General features: G+C 37.3%; 1 protein-coding gene across 2 annotated transcripts in view; it reads right to left on the reverse strand.

Annotated features, from left to right (window-relative positions):
- LOC145688392 (uncharacterized) overlaps nt 1-10,830 on the reverse strand; it is a 242,273-nt gene extending 231,443 nt beyond the window's left edge. Inside the window, exon 1 of one of the 2 annotated variants that reach the window (XM_081762564.1) lies at nt 10,089-10,830. The gene's annotated coding sequence lies outside the window, so the exon portion shown is untranslated. The remainder of the gene's footprint in view (nt 1-10,088) is intronic. The other variant, XM_081762567.1, reaches the window with a different exon arrangement.
- Nucleotides 10,831-11,971: the final 1,141 nt, after the last annotated feature.

Below are 11,971 nucleotides of genomic sequence, written 5' to 3' on the forward strand. Positions count from 1 at the left end.
TTTGTAGTTGTAAAAGATCATTCAATTGCAAAAGCACGTCGATGAATTAGATGTATGCAAGTACAGTTACGGATGCAATATTTCACGTTTCTAGTCACGTTTTATGCTACTAGGATTCATCAATGTACTAAAGAAATCTGTACTAGATACATAAGTGAATTCAAGCACTTTCTAATCGAGTAAGTGCATTGAATTAGTTTCTCTAACTGAACATATCGCAGTGACAATCAATGCCGTCTCAGTCACTCCTTACTTCGACTTTAAAGTCGACTTATCATCAGTTAACTTTATTAAAAAATAAAAAATAAAAATCAGGCATGTATGTATCACACTAATACAAAAGCACAAATCCATTTTTCCTAACTTCTTTACCCGCAATGTACGAATCTAAGATAATGAAATATCCACACAAGATACGGTAAGCTCATCAATAAGAGTCAACATTTCAGAAGATTAACCGTGTAAATACACTGCAACTTATCAGATGTTACAACTCTCTTCTGCAAACTTTTGCGAGCAATTTTCAGCAATGAATGACTGGGAGAACCAAGGTCAGCGACCGCTAGTGTGATCGCTCTATTGAGAGACTCTCAAGTAATACGCTGACAGCCAAAAGAAACTCCAGTTTTTAGCGCTGTAGCAAATCTACATCAACAGTTCAAGGATAATACTCTTATTTGGCTTTCATCACGATCTTTCATTTCTGTACACGTCATTGTGCCATTCAGTAGCTTTTACATTTAGTGACGATGATCTAATTCCCAATATACAGGTACTGGAAGTAAGAGTAATAACTTATTTCCATTTATGAGAACAATTACGTAAATTGGCCAAGTTGATTTTATTGCACTATATTTAGTGGGGAAAAAATCCTTCCTAAGTATATCTCTCGTCTTTTATTTACTCGTAATGTTTTGTATGTGACGAGAATGAATGCATCATGATTTCTACCAGATTCAAGCACCTCCATGCATCAACTTATAGCCAGTGTCGGCTCTTGAGAGAACTTACATATGTCCCACTGGTTTAATCACAAGCGCGCGCGCCTTTGGTGCACGGTGTTACCAGGTTCGATTCTCGATTAGAGAGCACTGATATTTGAACGAATTCGGATTACACCTTAAAATGTAAGTAAATTTTACATAGTAATGGTGCTGAAAAGGAACGATAATTCCAGCCAACCTTAGCTTGTAACGATAAAATTTTATCAATGTGGCTTCCCTCAAGAGCTGCTTACACTTGTAGCAACTTATTATTCTATTCTTCATGGAACTTATTCTGTAAACATGTTAATACTTACACGAAATTCAGCTTCTAACTGTACGATATGCATGATGTTACTAAAATATTTTATTTGTAGCTTTTAATGAGTATATAATTGAAAGGATTATTGCATTGTAATATTGCCCCTACCTTCCTAATCAAGGTCATTTCATACCTTACAGTACAATCGCACGAAATTCAATTAATCGTTCCTACAATTTGAACCAACATATTGATATTTTTATATAAATGAAAATGATAACTGAGAAACTTGTCGGCAGTTTTAAATCTAAATTTAAACCAGATATTTTACACTGTCTAAGCTAAGAAATTAGAAATGCAATATAAGTATTGGGTTACACTTCAAAGTATTTCCAGCATTAAGGCTATTTGTGACATAACCTACAGCTTAAAATATAATCCGAATTATTGCTCGGAGTTGCATCCGATGCTCTGTACCCCACGTAAACAAAAACAGTGAAGGTAAATTGTACACAGGTAAAAGAATGAAGACACGCGCATGCATATATATATATATATATATATATATATATATATATATATATATATATATATATATATATATATATATATATATATATATATATATATATATATATATATATATATATATGTGTGTGTGTGTGTGTGTATATATATATACATACTAGCTGAATATACCCATTCTTCGCATGGGGGCAGTATTTGGAAGTCAACGCCTGTGGAAGTATTACCATTCATTTCGGCGATCGCGAAAACTATGGATTTGACACTAATATCGATCATTTTGGATTACTTTTACATGTCTCTGTATCTCACCTCCCTCTCCCCGGTGACCTCCGGCCAGGAACCGAATAGCGTGAATTTGGAAGTTAATGCGATCGGAGTTTCACCATTGATTTCAGCGACCGCGAAAACTGAATTCGACACTAATATCGGTCATATTATACTACTTTTACATGTCCCGATAAACAACCCCCTGGTTCGAATTTTGAGAAAAACGTTTAACTCTGGTCTGAAGCATAGACCAAGGTATTCGTGACTAAAATTTGGTAACTCTCGGTCAATTTGTCTGGTTCCCAAGCCGGTTCCGGTAAACGCCCCCCCGGTCCGAAATTTGAAAATCTGGCTTCGTCTTGATGTGGGGACTGAGCCAAGGTACCCCTGACCAAAATTTGGTAACTCCCGGTCCACTCGTCTGGTCCCCAGGCTGCACACAGACAGACAAACTCTTTATCTTATTTATATTAGATAAGCACAATAGCTCAGTAGTAGAGCGCTCTCCTCTGATGCTAAGGGTCCTGCTTCGATGTTTGTTTGCCAGGTGAGTTTGTGGTAAACAATATATATCATCAGAGGGGAGCGCTCACTTTTCTGGACATTCTCTAGTTTCCTTCCAGTTTCCCATTTCACCAACTATTTTATAATGATTCACTTTTATTAATCATCCGTCTCCTTTAGGCTACAGGGCACAAACGTAGAACGTAAAACAATGATTTCTTGTGAGTTTCGTTTCACATAGAGTTAGAAAGTATGGAGGTCCTATACTGAGACCAGAAATGTAGGAGGGGTAAGATGTAGATGTGGCATATTCTTGCTACACATTGAATCCAGATTAAAAACTTATTTCTAGTTATCTTTCACAGTGTTTTGATACCCATGGCTAGACAGAAGAATAGACAAATTTGTTGTATAAGAATTTACATACTTATGGAAAGCATAGTTTCGATGTAAATTTAAAAATCTAAGTTTTATTCACATTGTTGTTTAGCTGAACTGAATCCAATGTTATAACACGCAATTTAAAGGGCACGGGCGATAAAAGTAAATTTTATTTTTTTTAAAAAAAATGGAAAATCGAGAAAATTCGTACGGTTTAATAAATTTTACGTCCCACATTATGTTTTCAGACTTAAGGAAACACATGATTAAATTGAAAGATGACAATTAGTAGAATAAAGATGTAGAAGGAAACAAACACGAGAAAATTCACGGACAAGATGTCCACTACAAATTAACTTTGTCTGGGTTCGAACCATGGAACCTAGAACTAGAGATGAACGTTGTATTACTGAGCCTCCATTCTACGAAGAGTGACTGAAAAGTTTTGAGCCTAACATAGAAAATGGGAATCTAGAATAGAATAATTATATGTTTTAGAACAGTACAACCTTTGATATTAATGCGTATCAAGCTCTTGTTTCTAAGTGATTTCTTTTGTCTTTTACAGGCTCTTTAAGTGAGTGAGATGGCAGAAGTTGCGAAAATGGAAAAACTCGAGTACAGGCCAGTCACCAAATATCTGCAATTAAAAGGAATGTCGGAGTCTGAGATCCACCAGGATATGGTCAATACCGTATGTGAATCTGCCCCTTCGTATGCCACCATTAAAAGATGGGTGCAGGAATTCAAGCGAGGTAAGCAAAGTGTTGAAGATGAACCGAGATCTGGGAGACCAACTGCAACCACAGGAAACACCGGCCTTGTATTTTATATGATCATGAAAGATAGCCGGTTGTCAACTCGACAGATAGCAGACACGCTGGGTATATTACAGGAGCGAGCAGATCATATTCTGAAGAGTGAGTTTGGTTTATCAAAAGTTTCTGCTCGATGGGTCCCACGTCTTCTGACTCCAAAACAAAAACGCACTCGATACCTATCCGTGAACGAATTGAAACTATTAGAACTTGATGTGGACGATTTTCTCTGTCGATTCATTACTATGGAGAGTGTTGGCTACACCATTACCAGCCAGAAACAAAACAACAATCCAAACAATAGAAGCACCCCTTCTCCCCTTCCCCCAAAAAAGGCAAATGTGACCCCCTCCGCTGGCAACGTGATAGTCTGTTTTCTTTTTTTTGGGGGGGGGATTCCCCAAAGTGTGATATTCATTGATTGCCTGCAAAAGGCTCATACCATCACAGGACAATAGACAATACTACAGTGATCTTTTGGAAATAATTCGAGCGCAAATTCAAAAAAAGGCCACAGATGATGTCCAGAGGCATTCTCTACCATCATGACAATACTCCCGGCTACACATCAGCAGTTGCCACGTCTACTATTCACGAATGCGGCTTAGAACTCGTTCCGCATCCACCCTATTCTCCAGATCTGTCCCCCTAAGTTGTTCCCTAATCTTAAAAAACGCTCTAGCAGGACGACGTTTTGCAAGCGATAATGACGTTATGACAACCGTGGAGGAGTTTCTGTGCTCACAACATAAGGAATTTGTTTCTACTGGGATAAGGGCAAGTGTGTTGCTGTCCAAGGGAATTACGTTGAAAAATAAAGGTAATACCAAATCTGTACTTCTTATAGTTTTCTCATGGCTCAAAACTATTCAGTCACCCCTCGTATAAGGATTACTTATGTTTCATAACCTAGGAATTGGGATAAATTTCAAGAAACTAAACCACTTACTGATCGAATTGAATTATTTTAATAGTTTAACAGGACAGATTATCCAATTATTCAGCTACTAAAAAGTTCATCGAAATACACAAATAAAGAGGTCAGTAAAACAGGAATATCAAACAAAAAATTCTATTTAATCTACTTTTTGGATCTACTGTGGCCAAATACTGATCCCTTCTTTTACATACATAATTACAAGTTTGATCCCCAATTGGATAAATCCTTATACACATCATATTTTCTCCGAAAATTCTCGCTCTTTTCCCGGGAAGCACGTTGGCAGAATCTCACAGAGGTAAGGAAGCTCTCTCGCTTCATCCCCGGTTACACAACTTTGTGGTATAGAACATTGTGGCAGCCAGTTTCCTAGAGGTACGACAGTTACACATCCTCATTCCACCAATTATTTCACATTCATTAACTTTTATTAAAACATCCATCCCTTTTCCCAAATAACATAAGCGTTGAACGTTCAACTAAAACTTCATTTCCATTTCTCTCCGTTTTCTCTTCCCATTATTTCTCTCATTACTGCATAACGTGATATGTATAAAGAAAAATAACTTCTGGGACAGTTGCCGGAATATCTTCATTGATTCAGTCAGCTTAAGAAAACAAAAATACGACTCCGATATCCCGGGAAAATGACTGAAGTTCAGTAATTGGATTTAGAAATTCGCTCATAATATCGCAGTTTTTTTACTTGTTAGAAGCAGAGTAACTGACTTTGGACTTTACCTTTTAAAGATAACCACTACTTTTATCAATTGACAAACTAGTGATAAAATTTAAATACATTCAGCACAGAGCCTACATTGAATGATAAGTTGTTAACCCTAACAGCAATTACGCCTACAACTCCCGTAACTTAAAAACTTGTCATTCCATAAATTTGCGTCAGAAAGAAAGTATGTGGTCCGGCCGTCAGAAGTTATTGAACGTCTACAACACCCAATAGACCTACATAGCAAATACAAAGTCAATTACACGAGCAATGCCTGTCCTCTTTTGATATGCTTCCCAGCTAACCACCCTTTTCTGTATAAACTGAATGCTGCGATTTCCACTTAACAATGTTCCTGATCTAAGTCCCTGTAGAGATATCTTTCTTGCATTCCTACTCTTATCAAGTTCAAAACCTCATCCGATAACAATGTATAATGGAAATTGGGTGGCTTTTCCCAGAACACAATAAGTAGAATAATATTTGCTAGACTTCCGGTGTAAATTTATGTTCTTTGGATCTTGTGTTAAGCTGTAGGTCCACGTCTTACATAGCCTCAGTGCTGAATGGAAGATTAAACTTAAATATCACTATGAATTAGAAAAATGCTCGAGTTTACAGAATGTTATTTATCTCCTTCAGATTGCCAAGCTAAGCAAGATTCGAATACTGAGCATGCCATTAGTGGCACTGCCTTCTAAGTAGAGCATTTCTTTCAGGATCTAAACGTCACAAATATGATTTCAGCTCGTGCCGCGTGGGCTTGATGGTAGACAAACAATGTGCACTATCAAGATTGTCTTTGGTTTTCAGTCTGTTCATTCCGTAAGTTTGAGAAAGTATTATGACCAATTATCACTCATAGTTGCCTTTCATTTAAATATCGTAACAGTACAACTTCGTAATTTCAGTTTCTACTCACTCCAGTTTCTTATGGCATTAGGACTAATATATTAGGCATTGCAACAAATAAACACAGGTTTTTAAACTATCAAACAATACATCAGCCCTGCAGCTAATCAGAAAATCTGGATCAATATCGGACGTAGAAGAGTAATGAATCCCCGCTGGCCTGATAGAGCGCACCTCTAATGTACGAGGCCCCGGATTTGATTCCCGGAGGGAAGGTTCATATCTGAACGCAATACGGTGGTTCGGATTCTACCTTAAACTCCAGCACAGCCCCGATGCTGAAAGACACGCGAAACTAATACTCATTTATCCAACATGTAAACTATATTATTTCATGTACGTGTCTTTAGTATACAAGATTATTGTGTGATTTCTTTTTCTGAGTGTGTCTCCCGCTACCTTGGGCTTGTTTCTAATTTTCTTTAAAAACGAATGGGTAACGTGTTCTGCATTGAGTTTAAAGAATAATTCTGGGTCTGCCTTTAAAGCACGAGCCAAAACTTTCTTGGAACGGTTTGATAAAGATTACTTTTCCTTCCTCGATGAGAGTACATTGAATATATCGCACGTTTCCTACAGTACATGGATCAGCTAATCGAATGAACAAATATATTGCATTGGTTATAATCAGGCTTTCTCCAAGTATATCTTCGGGGAAACTGATCCCCAACGGTTGGCCAACCATCCCTCCTCTCTTGAAGCTACCGCACGAAAAATTAAATTGTGATTAGGAATACTAATGTACCAAAACAATGTTTTCGTGAAGCCCCTCACACGTTGGATTTTGCTCCCTCTCCGCCCCGGAACTAATTTTTTTTTGAAAGAAAACCTAGTTATAATAATCAGCGATTTAATGTTCATTAACTAAAGCAAATCCAACTAAATTCCGAAAGAAATACTCACATATATCTAATGTGATCAACTTTTAGGCACAATTCTACCTTAACATGTAGAAAATGTAATAATACGATTTGTAAGAGAATAGCTTAAGTTTCTAGAATTTTACTGTAGAGTAATAAATCCATAAACGCAAAATTCACTACTCTATGATACTGCTTACCCTTTCAATCCCTAATTGACAAAGTACGCAAGATTTGATTGGATTGTTGCATCCCCTTTACTCTGCCCTGTCGCGACAAAATGCTGTAACTTTGGCGCAGCAATTTTGAGAAAAAGAGCCGTAAAGTCGCTACAGACCGGCTAATTTCCTACTTACATCGAAATTCTCTTTGGTATATTTTCAAAAGTATTTGACTCAGCTCAATGCTGGGCCTGGTGAACATAAATATCGGTGGCGGGAAATTAAAAAATGCTTATAGCGACAAAACAATGTAACTCAAGTTACAGCGTTTCGTCGAGACACGGCAGAACTACAGTACTGATGCTATAAAAGATGTGGACCTACCGTTCAAGGTGGAAGTAAAACCACCATAATGCGTTCACATTTCAAGATTTCGTGCAATAACTGAATATATTCAAACGGCAGAGATGTTCTGGTTGCATTATACATTAGTGCTTTGATTTTCAAACTTAAAAACGACTGGAGTTCTTGGTTCGCAATAAGGAAGTCGCGAGTTCGAATCTTGTAGCCGTCAATTCTGGATTAAAGTTCGGAATTAAATTTCTGGGCTTTTGGCATTTATGGCCATGTCAACCCGTCACGTATGAGAGATGATGTCTCTAGGCAATCACACTGTCCGGAGAATGAGAGGAAACCGCATAGGACGATTATGTAAAACACCATACCGGCATTTGCCTCTTGTAAATGAGAAAAATAGCAACACCTCACTCAGGATGGCTGTCCTGGAAAGGAAAAACAATTACATGTTTTCTACCGAGTGTCCCTACTGGGAGTGTCGAATTTGAAGTTCCACCATGATTTATCCTACCACACTGGACAAATGCTGGGATCAGAAGATCCCCAACACGGTATTCTGAATATTACGGGTGTTACGCAACCCCCCCTTCCCCAAATCATCCTTTACCAGATTGTTTATACTGTACTACACAACTCCAAAAGCCTGTAACCAATGATAATTTCAAATTTTTCTTCGGGGGAGACTGAACAGAGGTGGAAGTAATATTGTAAAAATACTGATAACTCAACTCGAGCTCGATCGGAGAAATGTCCGGGTAAGAGGATTTTCGTAGTTTCGAGAGATTATCCCCCAGACCATTCCGTGATCTCATCATTGTAACAATTAACTGAACTACAAATATTTCGATCCTGAATACGTTTAAGTAGCAAATGATGATATGGAAGTATTTGGTATAGAATAACAGCAAGAAAACCAGTTCAATTTCGACGTCCGTTCTTACTGCTGACAGTGGCGTATCTAGATGATAAAAGTGGGGGATGCCAGCCAGAACCCGGACTCCTGGCCCTGGGCTAGGTCCGCCACTGACTGCTGATGTTTATATTCATTTTCTAAGCAGCACTGCTGGTCAATTGAGATTTAAAAATGAAATGGAATCTTTAAGTTTAACGTCCCACGGTTATGCCGGTTAGGCTAAAGGAGACTGTGATAATGAGAAATGAGTGAAATGGTGGAATGAAGAAAGTGGGAGGAAACGGGAGAACCCCGAGAAAACCTACGAGCACGGTGTTTGTCCACCACAAAGTCCACACGGCGCGAGCTGGGATCGAACCAGGGACCCCAAGCACCGGAATTGAACGCTCTACCACTGAGCCACCGCGCCCCCTCAATTGAGATTTAATTGAAACTAGTGGTGACTCTTGAGGTCTCATCAGTAAAAAATCAAATTTTATCAACACAAGTTAAAGAAGAAAACATATTCTAATTTCGGGAAAGAAACTGTGCTAATTAAAAACTATGCTAATTTCTGTATACAACAATTAGTTAACACTAGGTAAATTTTCTTCCTTTAGTTGAAACTATAATAGTGTGAAACAATGGCGCACGCAAGGGGGGTTTCAACTTACCATTGTGCGAGATATTATGCCAAAAAGAACTTAACACATATATACATACGTACGTATACAATCACCTGAAATTATATGAACTTCAGAGCTTGAACTCCCGTTTGACGAACTTCGTCCGCCACTGGTATGAAGAGATAAAATGTTAAATCTTTTCTAATTATACTTCCCCCTCAATATCCGCCACCACCTCAGCCTATATTAAAATTAATTCTCCTCTAGAAATTAATAAATTAGTTGAGATATTTTTGCATGTGATAATTTTTCATTCACAAACGAACGTTGTCTTTTAAAAAAAATGCCAGGCTCTATGTTGTAAATTGATTTGGGCTATGTGCTTATGAAAACTAACTTGTCTTATCAAAATAGTAAAATTCATATTCCAAACTCAGTGCTATGTAGCTGGTTTGTTCATGATCGCTGTCAATTAGTCCTTGGTCAGCGAATCAATTAAAATTACCAACTACAAAAAGTTACTTTAGACTGTATTTACTAAAGGAAATTATCTTGAAGAATAGTATTCACGAGTTTTCGGTATTTGAATTGTTCAGAATTTTTAAGAAAAGAAAAATCCTACCCAATAATAAAAATAAATTCCTTTGAAAACAATTACATACACTGTTGAAGAACATAATCACCATAGCACCCAGTTTCAAGACCCGCTTGTCATTTGGTAATAATGAGCGCAACACTAATTTACAAAGAAAGATGCACTAAAAGTCAATCTTAAAAGTCAGACAATTGTTGCCAACAATTAAAATGACTTTTATTTTGTTGTTCACCAATGACTTTTACTTGTTCTCTGCAACACAAAACATTCCTTACCTGGTTGAAAGAACCAGTCTTGATCTTAAAGTATTTTCTCCAGGACAGGTACGTCAGTGCCTGCCTGTAATTTCCAGTTTGCCAGATGGAACAAAGAAAAATAATCTGTAGCACTGAGCACATGAACTATTGCACCGTAAACAACTTTTAAAACAATCTCTGTAATCTTCTTCCAAAAGAAAATATCGATATTTGCACGCTTTTCAAACGAAACTGTTGCACCGTACACTAGTTAACTGAAGACCAATTTGGTGCACCTGCGAACGGTAAGGTGTGGGAGTACATAACAGGTAAATGAAGCACCGATGTCTGGCGGATTCAACAGCGCGAGAAGCCTAGCCTCTCACCCAGCCCCCTTGTTACCTGGCCAATGCGCTGGTACTTCAGAACTCCCAAGTAGAATTGTATGTCAGAACATTCTCTGACGACCTTTCTCGGCAAGCAGGGTTATTCGCACGAAAAGACCCAAACAACTTCCGCCTTTTATTATGAATCCATGTCTTCTCTGTGTAGTAATGCTCTCCTGTTACCCACACTTCACAAAATGGGAATAGAAAACAAAAGAAAGATGAAAGAATGTTGTAGATTCATGTGTGGAGTTTTTAGCCCATTTCTCGCAGCACCTGCCATTTTATAATTACAATAAAAGCTTTTCCGTCACAATAGGGGCTAATGACTGGCAACGGGCCTGGGAAAAAGATGTAGGCCCTATCTTCAAGTGATATCATGTTAGCTGAGTTTCTTCGGTGAAGTGCAAACTGGTCTGCTTTTAACCAATATGACGTCACTTAACATAATTTACAACAATTTCTAAGTATTCACGGGTAGATCTGTAGCATCTGAACTTACAACAATGTATGACAATGAAAACGAACTCTCGCTTGAATAAATTTTTAATTTATTTAGCTTGATTTCAGCTGTACTGAGATGTCTACTTGCAAAATTATTTTCACTCGGCGTTTGAGTAAAACTATTACAGAATAACAGTCAAACAATATCAATCTTTTGACTACGAAGCATTAACAACGAATTCAATATTTGAGATAATTTATTCAGAAAACTGAGAGTAGGAATAACTCCTGTTATTTTTTTTTCAAAATCCTAATTGATTAAGTTTTAACGTCTCTACAGTGAGGCTGTATGAGACGTAGACCTAAATGAAATCAAATGAAATTCATTGTTTTACGTCTCTCGCATATGTCCTTTAGGCTGAAAGATTAGGAATTAGATTTCTGAACTTTCGACATATATGGCGATGGTCATGTTAACCCGTCGCGTATGACAATTGATAGGGTAAATGTGCCAGTAGTCGACCATTTAAGATTTTCAACTTTGTTAATGTATAAAAAAATCCATTTTTTTACTAATAACTTTTACTACATATGCCATTACAAAGATCAGTGTTTAAATTTTACGTTTGTATAGCTTACATAGGAAATCTTTTATAAATAATTACACAGGTAAAAAAAAGTACCAGAAACCCTAAAAAAAAAAAAAAAAAAAAAAAACAGTAGTCGGCCTATGAAAACCAAAGGTCAGCCATTACTTTAACCAGTACTCAGCCACAATAGAATTGATTTTTTAAATGGAATTCTAAGAGACCAATTCACCAGTTACCAAATTAAGGGACAAATATATTGCACTCAGAGTTTCTACAGAGAAAAACTACGTGGAAAATATATTGCGATACAGGAGAAAAGACTTCTTGTACTTACCATAAAATAAGAAAAATGTGCCTCGGCCTAGACTGGCTTATTTAAAACTAAGATACAGGCCTATTTATATTTACATTGATATTTATACTTAGCTATGGCATTAACCCTTTAATATGAAGTTCATTAAGCACATTCAGGACACTCAAACGCTTGTTTGGAGCAGCTTCC

The sequence above is a fragment of the Thermobia domestica genome, chromosome 6 (genome assembly GCF_964235325.1).
Source record: "Thermobia domestica chromosome 6, izTheDome1.hap1.1, whole genome shotgun sequence".
NCBI classification, from domain to species: Eukaryota; Metazoa; Arthropoda; class Insecta; order Zygentoma; family Lepismatidae; genus Thermobia; species Thermobia domestica.